The 22,034-nt window shown below is 36.0% G+C and overlaps 1 long non-coding RNA gene across 1 annotated transcript; it reads left to right on the top strand.

Annotated features, from left to right (window-relative positions):
• The first annotated feature begins 5,403 nt into the window (after positions 1-5,403).
• On the top strand, positions 5,404-6,735 carry LOC149145419 (uncharacterized). The gene is made up of 2 exons (XR_016264722.1): positions 5,404-6,036; positions 6,248-6,735. It is a non-coding gene; the product is annotated as an uncharacterized LOC149145419 (long non-coding RNA).
• Positions 6,736-22,034: the final 15,299 nt, after the last annotated feature.

Below are 22,034 nucleotides of genomic sequence, written 5' to 3'. Positions count from 1 at the left end.
TTATTGCCATGACCTCTCTAAAGATCAAATCAATGTATGAGACCCCTTTTTTGTGGGACAAGGAACGCCCTCCAAAAAATGTTTTGACTACTCACTTATATATAGATTTATATACCATACACACTTCAGTTCCTGATTAGTTACATCTTGAGAGAGTGCATATACTATTAATAGTTAGCCATTATTTCATGCAACTTCTTTTTCTTTGAGGTGCTGAACTAGTACTTCCCATTACAAACTATCAAAACATCATATTCCATGGTTACTTTTGGGAAGAAAACATAGGTCAATTTCATGGTTTATTTGGCATGATAATCCTCTCCAATGATTGTGACCTTCACAATTATCTTCCTTGCTAGAAGAAACTAGTTTAATAAGAGAGATATTAAAGGAGAGATATTGAAATGTATGTACTTTACAACTAGCTTATAAGTATTATTATAACTTATAGCTAAATATATCTAGAACAAGTTTCAATAGTCAAACGTTTTCCCCTCTTGCCATACTAATAATATTAAAATTCATCTACCTAACTGTATTGTAACTTTGGAGAGTTTGTTCAATTATGAGAGGGCTAGTAACAATGACTAATCCATTAAATAGGGGTTGTAATGTAATGTTTCTTTGTGTTGTTTCCTCATGAATCCATTGTGTAATAAGCATTGAGTCACCTTATATTTGAATATATGAGAATGTGAATTCTTCAACCATTTTTATAACTAGTTTGGGGGCCATCAATAAATAAAAAAAGTTATTTTATCCTATCCTAATTGTAGATCTGAATTTTGAGGCTATGGTTTTCTAAAAAAATAAAAATTCTCTACCACCCCTAAAAGGGGTCCCTTCATAAGAACCATGCACTCTAATGGAAAGTTCATTCCTATTCTTTCTTCCAAATGACCAAGTGAGGATTATTTTCATGAGGCTGTCATAGACGAGTCCCTTAATAGGAGTTATGTATTCCAATGGAAATTTCATTCCTATTATGTCTTCCAAATGACCAAGTGAGGATTATTTTTCATGAGGCTATGCTAATGCATTCAATATATTTAAAACCCAAATATCACATTCTAATGGTAAAGTCTGCTTTCCTTCAAGAAATTTCATATTCCTAGCCAACACAACTCCCCACACAATGTTAAAGAAAGAAAAATAATATTTTTTGTATACTTTTTCGCATACCATGATCTCAAAACCACCGCAACCGTCACTTAACCAAACATTTTGGAGTCTTATCATCCTCCCCACTTCCTTCCAAAATTCCTCTATAAAATAGCTAAACATAATGATAGGTCTATTTGTTTCTTCTACTTATCATCATAGAGTATAACATCCAGTAACAACAAATGTACTTTTCTACAATATGTCTCATGCAGGAGCATTCTTCTTAACATTGACAAGATTTTTTTTATTATATTTGGTAGGACATTTAAGTTTCCATGGTTTCCACCACCATACATGTGCTTCCTCTCTTTGTTCCTGTACAAGTAATTTATAACATAGTTTTGGATCTTGTCTCAATGAAGGCGTTAGGGACCATAAAAAATTGTCGTATACCTCTCTAATCCTAACATTGTTGTTTTCTGAAAATATTGATTATCACTTCCATTCAACAAAAATATCTTCCTTGATACCTAATTCCATGTAGTTCAACAATTCATGTGTCCCAATGTTCGATCTTTACTTGTTCATAACTTTCCTTAGCACATAGTAACCTCTATTTCTAAACTCTAAGACCAATTACAACGAAGAAATACGTCTTCAGTTACTGGCAAACCATGAATGTTTTCTTATTTATATTTAATCTTCTCTTACAGTTACCTATACCAACCATTTTCCCACTAAATTTAATGAATATATTAACACTTTCCACAGCATCAACACATTTTGCACTTTCTTTAGAGGTCGAGGAGTCTTCCACTGTATATTGTGTAATATATTTCTCTTTATTATACTCAATCCCTAGAACAATTCCATGAATTAACCTCCAAACATTTTTTTTTGTGAGTTATGTTGAGAAGAATGGGTTCTTTAAAACCCATCTTCCTCTTTCTTGTGGAAATCTTTGTTTCTTACATGAGGGAAGAGAGAAACTTCTCTTCTCATTAACTACAAACCAAAAGCATATACCTCATAGCTTCCTCATGGCTTGAATACCCATGTTGGTATCCATTTCATAGACATTTAGCAAATATGTTTTGCTTCTAAAATAGTTTTGATGAGCACGAGGTGTCCTATACGGGGTATCTATCTATTACGCCATGTGTTTACACTTTTTTCTAGCTTTTTTTATTAATGTTTGTATTCAAATGGATTTCTAGTGCTTCATTGCCATGTCTAGATCATACGTTTGAGAGGAAACAATTTGAAAAATATAATTCATTTCCTATCTAAAAATACGAGTGACATTGTTGATTTCTCAAGATTTACTTTCATGCATATTGACTTATAAAGTAAATCCATTATGACCATAAACATTTTTGCAACCCTTCTTGAGCCCTCATACAAAATTATGATATCATCATCAACAAAAAAATTTATAATTAATGTTATAGGAAGGAGTTAATTCTTTTCAATATATTAAATAGAAGTACTCTAACAAGAAGGCATGATGACTTCCTTGACTTTTTTCACCAATGGATATTATCGGAAGATATGTTATGGTTTTCTACACACTAAGTGAATAATATTTTGCGGAAAAATTTCCTTCTGCTATTATGTGGTTATAAGATCACAAATTCTCCACAATAAATTAGATCGTTAATTTCTTAAAAAGGTGGCTAAAAATTAACTATGTAAAACATCTTTTTGTTTAACCAAATAAAACAATGTGAGAGTTTAGAAATTTTATCTTCATTTTATTTTAATATAATAATATTTATCCATTTTATTTTCATATAATATTATTGATTTTTATTTTATTTTAAGTAATCATATAATTTTCCCTTTTAAGTTTATTATCTGACCTACTTGATTCGCTGTAATAATTATTCTCTCTTCTTTTACCCATAAGTTTCCTTATATAAAGTTATCATTTAACACCAGGTTTTATTTATCATTTATTTAATAATTTTTTATTAATTTTTCATTTAACAAATTTGCATAAATTTCTGTTATAAGTATAAGAATTTTGATTGTACAAACCCGTCATCGAGATAATTGGAATTCACGCTTAGAAACATAACATTTAGGTAACCAAAAACCGTTCTTAAATATAAATAGTTAATAAGATGGGTTTTGATGGTATGTAACTATTATTAAAATATTACTTCCAAGACTTTGCAAATATAACATTTGTATGACCAAACATTGCTATTAAATATAAAGAGTTAAACGAGATATGAGCTTCTCTATATCCCCTTTGGAGGGAGGAAACCACATTAGATTCCAATAGCAAAGTGCATTCGCGCCAAGTATTTCTGCCATTGCTTCCATGGGACTGTGGTTCCATTGGAATTATCTTTTAAGTTCTACCATCGAAAAGGAGAACAGATGAACTAACTTGGTATTACGTAGATCCGTCATACACATCACTATCCTACAACGCAATTGTCTTTGTTAGTCAGCTGGGAGGGACAATATTTCTAGTAATATTTCATACGATTTGGATTTGCATTTAGATTTTTCTGGTTTTTTTACTGATTTAATTAATTTGTAGCAGGTTTATGAGTAATTTTTTTTATCCCGAGATGTCACAGAATGAGGGTATTTACTCTTCATGCCTCGTGCCTTATCATAAATGACCAAATATATTGTTTAAAATTAAAAATCCAAATGTATGAAATAACAATCCACACTACGGACTCACAACTCTTTATATTATTTATGTTATCTGTTTGCGTTTAAAAAAAACCTAATACATTTAAAAATAAATTTCGACCAAGAAATTATCTAGTATAAATCAATTTACTAGGTTAAATATAACTAAGAATTTTTCAAACGAGTCAAATTTTCTTTATTCACACTCTCAAATATTACTAATGAAAGTTCTAAAAACCATCACATTTTGCTATGAGTTTGGTTTTGAAATGCCACCATGAAAAGCACCTGATTGGTCTGGAAATTGTCACAAACTATCATAATTTCCCATATAATTTATTTTAGTGTGCGTCCTTATCCCTTTGGATATAATATACATAAATCATTTCAATAACTAATATTATTCAAAAAGGAAAGAGCTGAGTATGACCTACATAATTAGATGCAATGCATCTGGATGTTATGATTCTAAATCAATGATACAGTGTCATAGAACTTTGAAAAAGATAACCTTATTCACCCTTGTCGGGTTGTCCATGTTACATCCACGTCTTATACCAATAGAGAGGACTAACCAGTAAGATGAATCAGATTAAAGTAACGTTAGCTTTATGTAACGAAATATAGGCACTAAACGATAACATGTCATCGAGTTAAAGTGACGGTACCTTTTCTAAACCCAAAATAGAAAAGTAGTATGACGTGCAGCAGATAAACTGTTTTTGAATTTAATGGTAAATGAACTCTGAGCTTCCATTTTCCTTGAAAAAATGTTTGAAAACTTGAACATGCAGATTTTCAGAATTAGAATATTTGTAATGAGAGATTTGAGAATATTTAGAAAAGTTGATAAGATGAATATTTTCAGAATTAGAATATTTGTAATGAGAGATTTGAGAATATTTGGAAAAGTTGATAAGATGAATATGAGGTAAAAAATTGATATTGACTGATCGAAACAGTTTACATAACTAATATTAAATAGATTTTATAAATATTCGTAATTTTACTAATGAGTTTACTTACTTTCATCTTATTTTTTAAATATTTAAAAATATGTATTGTAATTATTATATATTTTGGAGTTTTGGCCCCTGTGGAGAAATATTTATTGGTAAATTTTAAAATTTAAAATCATGAAAAAAATTGACATATTAGTATTATTCAGAATTTATAATTCAAATTTGTGATTTCAAAAAACTATTGTCAAATTATGCACAAATTCAACTGTAAATTATATTGAAAAATACTTTAAAACATATAACAAATAGACTATAACATTTCAAAATCTAAAATTCACATAAATATGACCAAACACAATAACTGATATATTTTACTTAAAAAAATTACCCTCAAAGTGCTAAATTTATTTATACACTTAAAAGCTCATTTTAAACCACTGAAATTCAAATCTTATAAAAAATTATATGATCAAATTCCAACAAATTCTAACTAAAAAACTAAAACGTATATTGGTCAAAATTTCACAGCTTCGACAATCGGCTGAAAAGCCACCAATAATGGTACACTGATGCCCTATTCCGTATTGTACCTTACCCAATAAACATTTTGCTTGTCGCCAATGCTGTCATGCATTTTGGTGGATGATAGCTGTTTTAACTACTATGACATAAATAATAAATATTAGTGTTTCTCATAGTGTCTACGTACTAGCTTAAATTATGTGCTCTCACCTCAAAAATACACCGCCTATGGGCAGAATAGATTGCGTGGCCATCTAATATAAATTTTTTATTAGGGCAAAGTTTGTTACAGAATCTCTCCCTCCCTCTATGTGAATCCACAGTCTAGAAACTAAAATCCAATTGACGGAGTAACGAGCTACACAGTTATGACAAATTCTACGGCGCCTGATGCTACAAGCGACAGTTCACTATGGAAGACACCACTGCCATACATGTTGGGCGTAGCGATTATCATTATGGCTTTGATAGTCTTTGCCTTAAGCGATCTGCTTTGCGCAGACCGGGAAGACTCTCACAATAATGATCGCTATTCGGAACAAGTAAGTGCCATCAGATTAGGGCATGGTGGCGAATCAGCTGTCGAGTATAGCAGAAAGACTGAGATGAGGGAGATTTATAAGCCAAAAAATTCTGATGAAAAGGACGAGAAATTAGTTGTGATTATGGCCGGTGATGACCTGCCGAGCTTTATAGCGATGCCGGCATCTGTGTCCGCGAAATGAAAGGGCGCACAGCACTTGCTGTGTGGAGATCTCTTTCAGAGTGTAATTCTGTGAAATAAAAGTTTTGGGTATGTATATACGAGTTTGTAATTGTAGATAAATTATTTTGTTGTAACTTGCTCAGGTTTTTATAATCCGGATCAAAGAGGATCCTAAAATCCAAAACCAATTGGATTTAGTATGGATTTATGTCAGCGTTTTGATTGTAATCATTCTTGTTTTCATTTTACATTTATGTGGGCGTTTATTGAAACAAACTCTCAACTCACTTCTCTACAGAGTAGCTATTGATATGGCACCACCAATGAAACCTCTCTGGGGGCTCACATTAGGGATAATGGTGTCTTTACCAGAATGGCAGGGGGAAGTTCTTAACCGACTTTACGTGATGTCCTTTGTCAAGGAAAAGTGAGGAAAGGGTTTGAGTCCTTCCCAGAGTGATGGCCCTTGATCCTCAATCTGATAATGACAACTAGGGAGTTGTTCCTGGCGGGTCGAGTGGAACATCAATCTGAAAGCAGCACTAGGGGAGGGAGACAACGACATGGATGAGTTTTGGATTATTATAAGGATCCAGATGCGGATGCAAGTAGAGAAGATGGGCTTCTCACAAAATGTAGAACAGAGACAGGATGAAGCTCACGCTGTGTGAACCTATTTTATGTTATTTTGTATTGCGAATGGAATTGGAAGAGCCATTCATGTAATTTATTATGTGACTTTTCATAAAAAAATAATGTAACTCTAATTTGCTTATTAAATTTTCACGTTACTATGATAAAAATAGAGTTTATCATTAGCTGACTATGGGTAGAGCAGAGTATTTTGTTAAGGCGTGTGGTGGTGTAAAGGGTCATGGTTTCTAAATTATGTGAAAAAAAATTTAACTATGTTAATGATTGTGTAGCCAAAATCTTTTGTAATTGCTGCCATCAGAGATGATGCTGAAGGCCTAGATACTTTTAAATCATAACTAGTTAAATTATATTTACTCATCTTACCATTCACATTATCTAGCAAAACTATATATATATATATATATATATATATATATATTAATAATTCATAATAAATAAAATATATATAAAGAGGATTATATAAATTTATGAAATTAGACAATTTTAATTAATATTTATAAATTTGATCATGAACTAATAATTTTTTCTCACTGAATTTCAAAAAATAATCAACAACTTTTATAACACAAAAAAATGTTGAGTGAAGAGAACTCCGAGTTAATTAACTTCTCAAAACCATGCAAATATTCATCTTAAAATATGACTATATACATAAGGGAAGCACTTTTCACTATTTAAGACCTTTACATCACATCTTGTAGCCACAATGGATGTCGTTCTACATGTATAGTTGATACCATTATTGTAACGACCTGCAGCTTCGGCTTGAAGTGCGACGGTGGAAGTGCGAGCTCTTCCAAGTGTGCGATGACACTTATGCACACATATGAGGAGGAGAGCTCGTTTATATGTCGTGGGATGTGTATCAACACATATGAAGGCCGACTTGATGGTTTAGGGGCTTTTGCGATGGAGCAAGGACGTGGGTGAGGTCGGTTGGGCAAGCCATGACCTCCCCTTCAACGCATATATATTGTGTTGTGTTGGCCCTCATTTGACATCAATCGACTCGCTCATACATCTTCGCTAAGGCAAGGAGGCGCAGGTTTCTGGTACGCAAGTCTAAGAGGAGGAGGCACAGATTTCACATGTGCCCATTCTTGGGCAAGGCTTCACGGTAAGGCACGATTGCGAGTGAAGGTGCGGGCAAGGGCGCCCGACGGTTGGGTGAGGGCGTGCGCAGGTGTGTGGTGCCCGATGGACGGTTGAGGCTTGCACGGGTAGTGCACCCGGTTTGTGCGAAGGTGCCCGACGGTGAACGGAGGAGCGCCCGGTTTGTGCGATGACTTGACACGGGTTCTTGGGTGACTCAGGTGAGCGCCCGCTCGTCATGCAAGTGTGCACGGTGACTTGGTGAAGTGTTGAGATTGTGAACAGAGGTGCGTCTTGTCTAGAGGCGCCCATGTGTGGTGACTTGGAGGCGCGCCCGAGTTGGGAAAACAACACAACTGTGAGATGAGGTGAACGAGGGGTTGGAGAGTTGTGCGGCGACCATGCGGAGGTGCTGATGAGCTGGGCAACCGAGTTTGCCGAAGTTGTGAAAATTTGTCTAAGTATAAATTTGGGGTTTCCCATGGAGTTAGTGTGTAGTTTGTAAAAGCGGAAAAATTGTATAATATATTGATATTTGGCGAGACTCATATTGTAGGGAGTTTCCCCTCCCTTTATATTGTTGTGCATTTCTCTTGTATAATGTTGTTTATGTGAATGTTATGGGCTTTCACTTGTATAAAAGAACACACATTAATAATACTTGGTTGCGAAACACAAACTAAGTAGGATAAGTGGAATATTAGGTGTAGTCCACGAACATAAGTATTGGTGAAAAGAAAGTATTCGGTGGTGCCGCACCTCACTCCAAGTGGTTGAAAGATTACCGTAGGTGTAGGGGTGTGACAGGTGGTATCAGAGCTGATTCAGGTAGAGTGCAAGTGAAGGAAGCTTATCTTACCAACAGGTGGAATCAAGAGCTGGTTCGGTTTGGTGAGAACCTCGTGAATGGGGAAACAGGTTTAGCAGAGGTGAAGCTTAGTGCTTGGGCCAAGTTGAACGACAAGACATGGCAGGTTTGGAAGAATGCGAAGGGAAGCTCTTGCTTACCTTATATAGGTTGAAGCGGATGAAAGAAGAGAATCCCCGGATTCGAGAGAAGCTTGAAGCCTTGGAAAAGAATGTTGAAGACAAACTTCTTCAACTTGGTTGGACAATGGAGCAAGATGAAGTTACAGATTGTGCTGACAAGGAAGATGAAGCCGTGATGATTGAGCATGTTGAAGATGTGACAACGGTGGACGATGAACTTGAGACTGATCAAGTTGGACCAAGATCGTGTAATTTGCAAACATGGATGAATGAGGATACTCATATGGAGGAACCTCATGATGATGAAGTAAGTATTGATACTTGTGTTTCACTTGAGTGTTTGGTAGATGGACCGCATGCAGGGAAAGGCAAAGCCAGTTTGCCGATGCTATGGAGGATCATGCCATGGATGACTATGATGAGACCTTGTATGGAGAAGCAAGGATTGTTGATTGTTGCAGGACTTGTTGGGGTTGTTTGTGACCTTATGGTAGAAGGTGCAAAGGCCCGTGACAAGGGAGGAACATGATGATCGTTGCGGAGGATTGGGTCATGCTTTAGCAACTTTGGCTAAGTGCTCGGCATGACTCATGGACAGATTAGAGGAGGGCACACACTTGAGTTGCTTGGGTGGACTTCTCATGGATGAGACCAAGAGATAGTCTTGGTGGAACCTTTAGTGGGGGAGCTATGATGGAGAGACTCATGTGATGATGATATGGTTGGGTGACCGAGTTCAATAGATCGAAGATGCAGACTTGGATGAGGATGACCGATTGTTGTGATGGGTCTACTTGGTTGGACTACATGGGCAACTTAGTCATGGACATCAAGTTGGAGACATGGAGCTTGGCAGTCTTATGCAGGAACATTATGCAGGAGCACTTGTAGAGGTGTCATTTATGGGCATCTAATGAGGAGTGCCAAGGCAGGGATGTTGTGTAGGTGGATTTCCTGATGTGACATGGAGATGTTTCACTTATGAGCCAATGGAGAGGTTGTGCACTTATGTACAACAAGGCCATGGACTTGGATGGAATTATGAGCAAGCTATGGAGCATTCCTACAACATGGAGAGCTGAGGCATCTTGCAGAGACCTTTGGGCCGAGACTTGTATGCTTGCTAGAGTGTTGGTTGGAGATGATTCATGGAGCTCATAATGACATGAGGTTGTGAATTGATGTGGAGGATTGATATGAGACACTTTGAAGTGATGGAGTTACAACGACGATGATGCCTTGGTGACTACACTTGGACATGGGTTGAGCCGAGACTCAACTACCTTTGACACATGGGAGCTAATTAATCTATGATCATGGGCAGCACATGGATAGGTGAGACAGGTACATACTTGTTTCTATGGCAGACTTGAGGGATGAAACATTGTAGATATGATTGAGGTTTCTTCATGGACCTGGATGTGGCATATCGAGAGTCGAAGTTTGATGAGATGGTCTCTTCATATTGAGGAGGCACACATATGGATGATGACGTTGGGATAGATGTGGTCGATTTCATGCAGCACATTGGTACCAAACATCATGGACATCATGTTGCAGATGGGATGAGGACTACTTCATGGACGTGAGCATGGCGTACACTTATATGGAGATGGATTCTTGATCGAGTTGATGATGTGACAGGATGTTCTGAGAAACGACGGATGATGGCATGAGGATGTTCACTCTCATGGTTTGAGCATAACAGTTGGATTAGCTACCCAACTAGTTCAAGCATGGGGACGCATAGTGTATAGAGATGTGTTAGCATTGTGTTGGAGTATCATGGCAGCAGTTCACACGAGGATGACACATGATGAGATCGACACAATATGTTGCAGGAAGCATGTAGCTTGAAATGGAGGGGCCAACCTTCCACGATTGGGAGCAGCATGTGGAGATTGTGACAGGGTGATTGATGGTCATGGATTGAGATGATTTCTGATGTATGACATATCGATGAGGTGTATACCTTGGTATGGTGATCGTGGTGACAGATGGTTGCCGGGACGAGACATGGTGGAGACGGTGGTTCTACATATGTTGCAGTAATGTTTGCAGTATGTGGAGGAGTTGACATCATGGATATTTTTGATCTTGGTGGATGGCTACCAGGATGGTATGTTGTCGAGGACGACAATGAATTTAGGTGGAGGAGGATGTAATGACCTGCAGCTCCGGCTTGAAGTGCGACGGTGGAAGTGCGAGCTCTTCCAAGTGTGCGATGACACTTATGCGCACATATGAGGAGGAGATCTCGTTTATATGGCATGGGATGTGTATCAACACATATGAAGGCCGACTTGATGGTTTAGGGGCTTTTGCGATGGAGCAAGGGAGTGGGTGAGGTCGGCTGGGCAAGCCATGACCTCCCCTTCAACGCATATATATTGTGTTGCGTTGGCCCCCATTTGACATCAACCAAATCGCTCATACATCTTCACTAAGGCAAGGAGGCACAGGTTTCTAGTACGCAAGTCTAAGAGGAGGAGGTGCAGATTTTACAGGCGCCCGTTCTTGGGCAAGGCTGCACGGTAAGGCGCGGTTGCGGGTGAAGATGCGGGCAGGAGCTCACGGTGGTTGGGTGAGGGCATGTGCAGGTGTGTGGTGCCCGACGGACGGTTGAGGCGTGCACTGGTAGTGCGCCCGGTTTGTTTGAATGTGCCTGACGGTGAATAGAGGAGCGCCCAGTTTGTGCGACGACTTGACACGGGTTCTTGGGTGACTCGGGTGAGCGCCCGCCTATCGTGCAAGTGTGAACAATGACTTGGTGAAGTGTTGAGATTGTGAACAGAGGTGTGTCTGAGGCAGAGGCGCCCATGTGTGGCGACTTGGAGGCGCGCCCGAGTTGGGAAAACAACACCACTGTGCGACAAGGTCAATGAAGGATTGGAGAGTTGTGCGGCGACCGTGCGGAGGTGCTCACGAGCTAGGCAACCAAGTTTGCCGAATTTGTGAAAATTTGGCTAAGTATAAATTTGGGGTTTCCGAAGGACTTAGTCTGTACTTTGTAAAAGTGTAAAAATTGTATAATATATTGATATTTGGCCAGACTTATATTGCAGGGAGTTGCCCCTCCCTTTATACTGTTGTGCATTTCTCTTGTATAATGCTGTTTATGTGAATGTTATGGGTTTTCACTTGTATAAAGGAACACACATTAATAATACTTGGTTGCGAAACAAAAACTAAGTAGGATAAGTGGAATATTAAGCGTAGTCCACAAACATAAGTATTGGTGAAAAGAAAGTGTTCGGTGGTGCCGCACCTCGCTATAAGTGGTTGAAAGACTACCGTAGGTGTAGGGGTGTGACAATTATGTCTTCGTTGCATATGATAAAATAACTTGTAAATTTAAGGATAGTGTTTATCATGATAATGTTCTTTTCTTTATAGTTGGATTAATATAAGATGTTAAAATGATTAGTATTTAAAAATTACCAGGTTAATTTTATTTGTTGAATAAAAGCTATTATTTGGTAAATTATATTTGTTAAATCATTATATATATATATATATACATACATATGTATATATATATATATATATATATATATATATATATATATATATATGTGTGTGTGTGTGTATGTATGTATGTATGTATGTATGTGTGTATGTATATATATATATATATATATATATATATATATATATATATATATATAAGAGAAAGTGTTAGGGTTTGTAAATATTATGTATAATAATAAGAAATTATGTTTTTATTAGTATTGTAGTTGATTGATTAGTTGTGATGTAATTATATTTGTTACTTGATTTTCCATATTTTTTAATTAAATGAATTGGAAATTTTTTTCATGGAGTACTTGAGAATAAATTATTGATACACTTTCTCAAATGCTCATTATTAAGTTTGATAGTAACATTTTTATATCTCGAAATTATACCTATGAAATAAATACTTTTGTATAATAAAGGTAATATTCTATACTTGTTAGTAAGTGTGATCCATGAGAATATATAATTTCAAATATACCATGATCCTTTTCCCAATAAGGTTACCAAGAAGAGGTGGTTCCTCCTCCTAACATAATGGTTGTTAGGTTATGATGTGATTATGCTTGATTCTTCCCTTCATGCAAAAGAGTAAAAAATCTATGGAAAATAGTCCTCAACAATACCCCTTTCACATGCCTTCATAAGAATTCCCATTAATAATGCACATATACCTAACTTTTATCTATTTCCTTATTTCTTTTCTGACATAAATGACTTTGCACACCAAAATTTTACGCCATTCATTTAAAGAAGTGGTCCATGACAGCATATGACTCCAGTATATCATACTCTTTATGGTAATGAAGGAAACCAAAAGAGAGAGGTTCCTTTCTCTAAGAAAATATACAAAGCACAATGTAGCCTAATAGGTTACAAAATTCAAAGATATTTTTAAGAATAGGCCAAGCTTTCCTATTGACATCAATGAACACTTGGGTTGTTATTGGAAACACATGGCACAACATGTTAGGTCCATAATATATATAGTTGAAATGCCATATTCCTAAAGCTTCATGATTCCAGTGAGATTGGATAACCATATTATTGTTAGGAGCTATCGAGGACATAAAGTGTGAGTAGTCTTGTGAGCCCGCCTAGTTCCTTGACCATGAAGATCAAGAAACAATGGAGGTGAAAGGCGCACATTGGTACAAGAGTTAGGAGTGGACAATTCAAAGGAAAGCTTAGGATTGTGAATCTAAGTCACAACATATTCTAAGGGTACAAGTTCACTAGATATTCAAAGGAAAGCTTAGAATTATGAATCTATGTCACAATACATTCTAAGGGTACAAGGTCAATAGATGATCAAGGAAATACTCCTTGAGCCATTTCAATATTTTGATTGCAAAGCTCCACTATTTCAAAATTGCAAATAAGAGAGGAATCATGAGGTTCTTCCTCCCTTGGCATATCAATTGAAAGTATGGCCTCTAAGATTGCCTTATATGAAGGAAACCCAATATTAACAAATTTATGTGAAATAGGTGGAGTGAGGGTCCATGTGGACACAATATTGTTTATCATATTCCATATTGTGGTGGGATTTTTTCTCAACATTAGTATGTTTCAATGGGATTGACGAAAATGCAATATTCACCACTAGAAGTAAGATTAGGCACCCATGGGATTCGTCTTTTCTATGAACCACATGAAGATCAAGAGATCGAGGGGATCTAATAGTGACATAAGAGATCATATTAACAGAAGAAATAATGTTAAAATTGTGTCGCAAGGGAAAGGGAAATATACCCATAAGAAAAAAGTTAAGCTACCTCACATTTACATTTGTGCAATAAAATGGGTCACTAAGAGATGGTATATGCACACCAATAGTAGCTCTCTCATATTTTATGTATAAATAAAGTTGAATTATGGCCAACACTTTCCCTCGACGTGGAAAGAGAAAAAAAGAAAAATACCAACAAGACAAAAATTTTGATGGAATAGAACTAGTTGTGTCCAAGGACAAAATTAAAATAATTGGGACATCAACTGCTTTCACCTCTAATGAGACGATTTTATCCCCTACGTCAATGGCAAAATTGGTGAGTAGTTTTATCCTATAGCTCTATGGGAAACGTGGTGCATAGATTTCTTCCCTAAATTATTGGGAAATGTGGTGGGAACTCCATTTGGGTGGTAATTATGCTCGTTAAATGATTATAGGGTGGGGCACGATGGTATGAGAATAGGAGAATCAAGGATCACTAACATTATTTAGATATTACACAAGTAGAGGCCCCTTCATCGACAAGTGTGTGATTAACGTTCCTCTGAAGAATTGAGACTCTGATTTTGAAAGAAATATAATGATAAACCTTATGTGGACTTAATTCCATATCAAACATAATGAAATTTTATCGAACGGATATACTTCCTTAGTCATTGTCAAGAAGAAATTGTGCTGTTCAGAAACATTACAAAAAATCGATGATAGACATGGCACATTGTGCTCTGGCCATGACCTCCATAATAGCATAATTATGTGTTTCATATGTAACAAGGTTATGCGTGGACTAACAAAGAACATCCTTTGGAGGGAAAATTACCATCTCCAATGGGTTTCCTATCAAGAGAGTTTTATCGGGTTGGGTTTGCATGATTAATCGATTAAAAGAAGAAGCAACCTCAGGAATCTCATAAATTTTAGCCTACGTACATCAAAAAACCATAATTTTTGCAAAAAAAATATATTTGTTAATAGTTTCTAGGATAAGGATTACCTACCTTGTCCCCTTATAAACAAGTAGGAATTAAGAAACCATTTATTGTTGCTTGGAAAATAAGTAGGATATTCGTTAACACTCATCCATGAAAGGTAGCAATAAATGTCATCTATATTTGGGACATTGTGATTAAGATGGTCTTGTTGACAAATCTTGCAAGGAAGCCTATTATATTTCTTTTTATTCGTGGTGCTACCACCCATGTTAGCATGGTTTTTCTAATTTCCCTACACATAGTGTGAAAATAATTATGTTTTTCTTCTTATTTATTCCTCCAAGGTATTGTGTATTCTTCAATGGTATGCAATTTATCAAATTGAGCTTTGGGGTATGCATGGGACAATGGAAATTTTAGTGGTGGTTATGGTAGTTTGGGATTTTGATGAGATAATCATTTGGCCCAATTACACAATGATTTGGATTATAGCATCACCAAGTATGGAAATACCACACCATTGACTTCTATATCTTCACTATGTTTAAGATCATTAGTGTATGAACAAGAAACATTAGGGATGATACCATACAATGTGTTTGATTTAGTAAATGAAATCAAGCTAGTGGGGATGGCAGATGGTTTTCCACTTTCTTCATTCTCTTGACATTGTGAAATATTTTTTTATTTGTGGGAACAAGGACTTGTTAAAATAGTCACACAAAAAATTGTTGAAGAAGCAAGGGAAGTTATGTATAATATGATTCTTCTAAACTTGATAACAATTTGTGAAGCACTTTTCTAATTTATCTTAGCTTGATATTATTCTTATTATTAGTGTGTGTGTTTACTTCATGAAACTGCTACCAAAATATAGGAGACAAGAACATAATATATTCGCTCCCTGCTAGGGCCAAAACCTCTCTCTCAAGCACAAGTCAAGTCCTTCCCCCTTCCTACACTTTGTTCCACAACACTTAGTCCCTTCTTTGGGCACTTCGTTCTCCTTCTTCCAGCACTTTTATCTTCTTACAATAGTTGGTATTCCTTGTTGCACTTGCCCTAGAAGAGACGCTTATCCTTGGCCTCTAGTGAATCCCTTCAATAATAATGATTTCTTCCATCTTCTTGACCAACCAAGCTCCTTCTTCAATGTGTAGGTATAGAATTGGTATGACTATTATGCATCCCTAAATTCCTGCGTGTGTGGTAGGTTTAGTAGTGTATTTGGTTCCCTTCTCCTTTGTATGTGAGCATTTCTTCTTTGCTCTAGTGGGAGGCCTTATAGGCATAAGTTTGAAGCCCAAACCAAGATGAATATATGACTACAATTTTGCTCCTGATATAACCACAGACTACCCTCCTCTTTCTCACACATGTGAGTGTACCCTTTCCTAGAAACAGTCTCAAAACTTCGATTTTCTTCCTTATTTATTTGCTACACTTGGAGACCCCTTAAACATCGTCCTTCTTCACTTTTCCTTGACTTCTCCTGCTCGTTGATTTCAGAGGTGAGTATTGGTAATTATGAGGGAGTGGACAACCTCTATGTATAAAGGATTGTCCCTGATTTAGGCCGACTTGAGGCCAGCTTGGTGATTCTTCATCATTTTTGTTGCTAGGAGGATGTCATTGCATGGAGAAGACTTGAATTTTCTTGGAGATATCTCCTTTGACTGTTGTACATGTTTATACATAGTGTAACATGCCCTTAAGGACCTTAAATAAATATATTGACTCTTTGACATCCTAGAAGCACTTAAATATGTGCTTGGCCTACTTCAATGTGAAAGAAACTCATTGATAAAGATAATAAAAATAATGTTTCTTTTCTTGAATACATACAAATATCAAAAGTACATTTATGAAGACTTAACCTAGTTACACATTATTCAATAGAATTAATCTTTCATATTGGTTTATATAAACCTCCATAACCATCTGCATTCATGGATATCTTTAAAAGTATGCATGGTGGTATATTTCTTGAGAGTAGACATAATTTCTACTCTAGTCTCTTGACACATGGGTAATTGGAAATGCATTAAAAATGTTATATCCAAAGAATCAAAGTCACAGTATTATGCATGGCTAGATTCAATGTACCATTTAGTGGAATCATTAGTCATGGTATATTAGGAGTGACATAGTCAAATGCGACCATCCATTAAAGATTTTGATGAACATCTGATTTGGGAAATTTCTTTCAATGATTTCAAACAAAATCTCCATTAAGAAGGAAGTTTTACTAACACTTTCCTTTTCTTGTGAAATCATGAGAAATGCATACTCTAAACAATTCCAGCAAACCATCAACATGAAACAAGAAGCGATAATAATGAAAAACCATAAAAAAAATTATATGATAATAGAGTTCACCTGGTGTGGGCTACACGTTAGATCCATGTGTCAAGAGTGGGGAGAACGCTACATTAGTTTCTGCAAGAAGATGATGGGTACATTATGGAATCTTTGTCAATGGAAGGGTGAACCCACTTTACTAGAGTGAGATGTCTCTCCATGAGGCGTTATTATATCAGAACTCTCACTCATAAAAGCTCTCTTTCAGAATGAAAAATTAATAATATCTCACATTAAGTGGCATACAATGATCCTCTCACAAAGTGACATACATGGATCTCAAATTCAAATCATCATCTTAGAAAAAATCAAATGAACACATGGAAAAAATTCAATTTATACCTCCAAGTCTAGGGATTGCTTGAAAATCAACTATTCAAATGAGGAAAAAACATTAACCATCGTGGTTTTGGAAAAAATTATGAAATATGAGTATAAACACGACTCTTTTCTACCTTCATCAAATTTGGGCATCCCGGGAATCTCAAAGATTCCTTAAAGATTATCTTTTGCGGGTTGATTAAAATTTTGCTATTCAGATAAAGAAACTAATCATGCCATCATGTTCCTTGTAAAAAATTGAGTCATATGAGTATAAACCTGGTTTGGTTATGAAACTGTCATTTTTGGGCCTTGACGGAATCTTTCAGATTCAATGCAGATTCTTGCGTCAATTTTCTACCTTCATGGTTCCACCCTAAACATTCTTCTTCTAAGAAATATGTATCTTAGGTCAGAAATTTGGTCATGCCATCAGAGTCATAGAAAAATTCTAGTTAATCTATGTCTAAACTTGGAATAATTCTAACTGTGTAAAAAACTGGCTCTAAGGGAATCTTAAAGATTCCTCACAACGTTAAGAAAATAATATTTTGTTTCAAAATTCACGCAAGAAGATTCTTCCATCATAGATCCATCTGAGGTCTAGGTTCATGTACATCACCTCTCGGGCTCCACTCTTTGCTGGTTCGATCGAATGTTAGGACAATTTTTTAAATATTTATGTTGTGAAACATATCAAAGCCTACCAATTGATATGTTGGTTAATGGATACATTAAGATTTTGTTAGACACAGAAGGTCATAGGTTCCATCCTGTTTATTTCTATATTATATAACAAACAATATAAATTTTTTATTTCCCGCCCATTTAACATTCAACACATTGTAACCATGAATCATTTATGTGATTTCTTAATGTTGTTAACCATATATTTATATGGTTATTGTTACACCCGTCCACCATGGTATTATTAACCTTCAACATGTCATTCATTAGTATTGTTAACCATAAGGAAATATATATACATGTTTCTTATTATAATAGCCATATATTTTTTGGTTATAAAAACCATATTAATATGGTCCACGATTCAACCAAAGTGCATATAGATTTACCAACCATATTTTAATATGGTTTTTAACTCACTTTTAAATAGTTTTCTTTGTTGGTATTATAACCACATGCCACCCACCATGGGTTATATATATATGTGTATGTGTGTGTGTGTCTTAATATATTTTTCTTTTATTAGAGATTTTAATAATATTTATTTTGTCCTTTTGTAGGTACAAGGAGCCAATGATTGAGCACCATTTGTCATTGGCTAATCGGATAGTACACTGCCATAAATGCCTTACGGGTCCCACAATAATGCTTTATTTATGAACTTCTAACTGCAATAACTTGGTCATATGGACTCATATTTGAGGGATTTTTATACCTCTGGAATCATAACAACGAATAATACAACGTGGTCTTGGTTTCTCTTCAATTTGAAGACTTTGATTATTTAGACTTTCCAGAGACGGCTGGATCATTCCTTCCCACTGAGGAGCTTTCGGTCATCAAAAAGCATGAACATGCCTGCCATCTTGATCTTCATAATATTTTCTTTGAAATCCCACCTTCCCTTTTCCTTTACCTTTGTACTTCGTAACTAATAATGGTGAAGCTGACACTTTTATCATGTGAAAACTCAAAATGCTAATACATGTTCAATTACAAGACCAATAATGACCAAAGCAAACCCCATGCTTTTTAAGAGTTTATAGCACACTCATTTCTCAAGTTTACATCAAGATCATGACAGAAGCCTTACCCAAACTATCAAAAAAAGGTAAAAAATTATCACCATGTTGCTTTCATAGGTGATGGAAAACACATCATTACTTTTACAATGATTTTGTAGCATGTGATTTTAAAAATGAGATCATGACAAGATACTATATCTAATATGACCATTTCTGACTCCAAAAATTGAATGGTTCATCTTCTTGTAGTTAATGCATTTGTTGAAAAACTTCATAGACTAGTTCCTTTGCAGGCACTTTGTCCTTCTCCACACATTGATTTGGATGGAGCTTCGAACATGTGGCTCTCTCATGTCCACCTTTCTTGCAATGGTTGAAAATTTTATTCTTCTACCATACTTTATTAGGCTTCTCCTTTCTTTGATGTGAATAAGGATCTTTATTTTTTGTCCACTTTCTCGTTGCCATTCTTTCCAACACTTGACAACTAAAAATTTCTCATAACTTTGCAGCTGTACCAGACATCAGTCATACCCATAACATTTACAGAACATTACATGCGTTAGTATACAGATCTAGAATAAACAAGATCAAACCATATAGAGATTATTCATTCCAAGCCATTAGATCCCGATCTATCCTTGGATCTTGTTGTCCATCAACCGTTGAGATTCCTCCTTAGCTTAGATCAAGTAATGCATCATAAACCCATAACCTGCATACTGGATCTCATGCTTCATCAGATATTCAAGACTTTCTGAATGCCTTTGCCCAATGATCTTCCTCTACTTTTATAGTCTTAGGCCTTACTCAATACCATGGTCCAAAACCATTGAGAACCAATACTACGGACCCAATACTTGGGTTCAACACTTCGGACGCAATACCAAGGACCAAAACCATAGGTATAAATACCACAGACCCAAAAATAAGCTTTCCCACATGTACGCGCTTTTTTGTGCATGAAAGTGCATGTATATGCATACACGACTTTTGATCATAAATCCCGCGTGTATACGCTCCTTTGTATATATGAACCTGCATGTATACCCTACTTGGTATATAGTGAACCTGCGTATATACGTGACTTGGTATATAATGAACCTACATATAACCTGTGTGTACACCCTACTTCATATATAGTAAACCTGTGTATATACTCTGAGCCTGCATATATACTCTTCTTCTTCATTCTTTGTAGTCTGATCATCAATTCTTTGCTACTGACCTGCTACACTATGATCTGTCATCTATGTGATTTTCCATCAAGGACAACACTTGTCTCATAATGCCAACAATCTCCCCCTTTGGACTTGATTGCAGATCTAACTTGTCACACTTAGAACTATCATATGATTCCTCTGAGAAATCTTGCATCTCATGCATTCAGTCACATCTGTTATCTCTTCTGAAGATTCATCTAGTTATATATAAGTGAGACGTTCTACTATGAGTGGGTTGCCATCAAGTACAACACATGCATCATAATGCCAACAATCTCCCCCTTTGGACTTGATGGCAACAACACCAAATCACTCTCCCCTTTGACATCAAGGGCAAAGGGTGGACCAAGATATTCACTTTCCTTGATAAACATCCCGCTGACCATACTCCCCCTGAGTAGTTGCTGAAATTTCTGAATGAGCTCCCCCTTTGTATATGCCAAGGTGTACTAATCTGTCCATGCTCCCTTTGAGTACATGCTGAAGTCTCTGCTCTGCTTAAGTGTGTTGTTCATGCTCCCCTTGACTGTAAGCAAGGTCTAGAAAAATATGTTCTATAGGAAATAACATGAACTCTATCATAAATGACCTTCCTATCACAAAAGACTCATACATACATCCATCTCCCATCCTAGTGGGGATATACCAATATTGATTCATCCACCCAACCAAGTGGGGATACATCAAAAGTTTACACATGATAAAACAAGAACATTACATCATCCATCCCAGGCATAGTGGGGAAACCAACATAGGCCGTTACATGACCTTGATAATAAAAGAAATACATGACTGAAATATTTCAACATCCTTCCTTATGCATAGAGGGGGTACAGATTACATTATATGACCAGAAGAGATTTCATCAAATGACTACAATAGATAGAGACACACTATTACATCATGAGTCTTGATATGACCTTTACATGAGACCAAACATCTAAATAAGACCATGATAGTCATTAGCAACTATCATACATAATGTATGATCTGCTCCATAAGCATATTTCAACAACATCTAGACCACAATCATGTTCTCCTTCTGTACCTATTCCATCTGTGCCAGATGGTTTCTATCAGGCCCATATCAGACTCTTCTCATTCTGAGTTTGGCCCACTGATTTCTTTCAAATTAACATATACATGACTGTATCCACAGAAACAAGCGTATATACGCGGATACTCCTTATGGAACTCACGTACAACCATTTCCAGATTAGCAACCTGTAAATGTCCTGTGACAGGGTATGTATGGATATATATATCAACTCATCATCCTAACATCATTCACATTATATCATATGTGTAAAACACCATAGCCATCTTATCAACAAGATCATCCATGTATCATCACTTGGGAATATCTGCATCAATCAACATATGTAAGTATCAACCTATCAACATATAGGTAAGAACTCATCATCATCATGTCTCCAACAATGCAACTTTGAGTAATCATTCATGTATCTAGCGCTATGTATCTTGAGCTCAAGATCTTTTGTCAAGGCTTCTTTATATCATCAACTTCAACAATCCTCATCCACAT

The sequence above is a fragment of the Pinus tabuliformis genome, chromosome X (assembly GCF_031772625.1).
Source record: "Pinus tabuliformis cultivar Carrire ecotype Pingquan chromosome X, CPIR1, whole genome shotgun sequence".
NCBI classification, from domain to species: domain Eukaryota; kingdom Viridiplantae; phylum Streptophyta; class Pinopsida; order Pinales; family Pinaceae; genus Pinus; species Pinus tabuliformis.
This window is presented reverse-complemented; position numbering and strand designations above follow the sequence as displayed.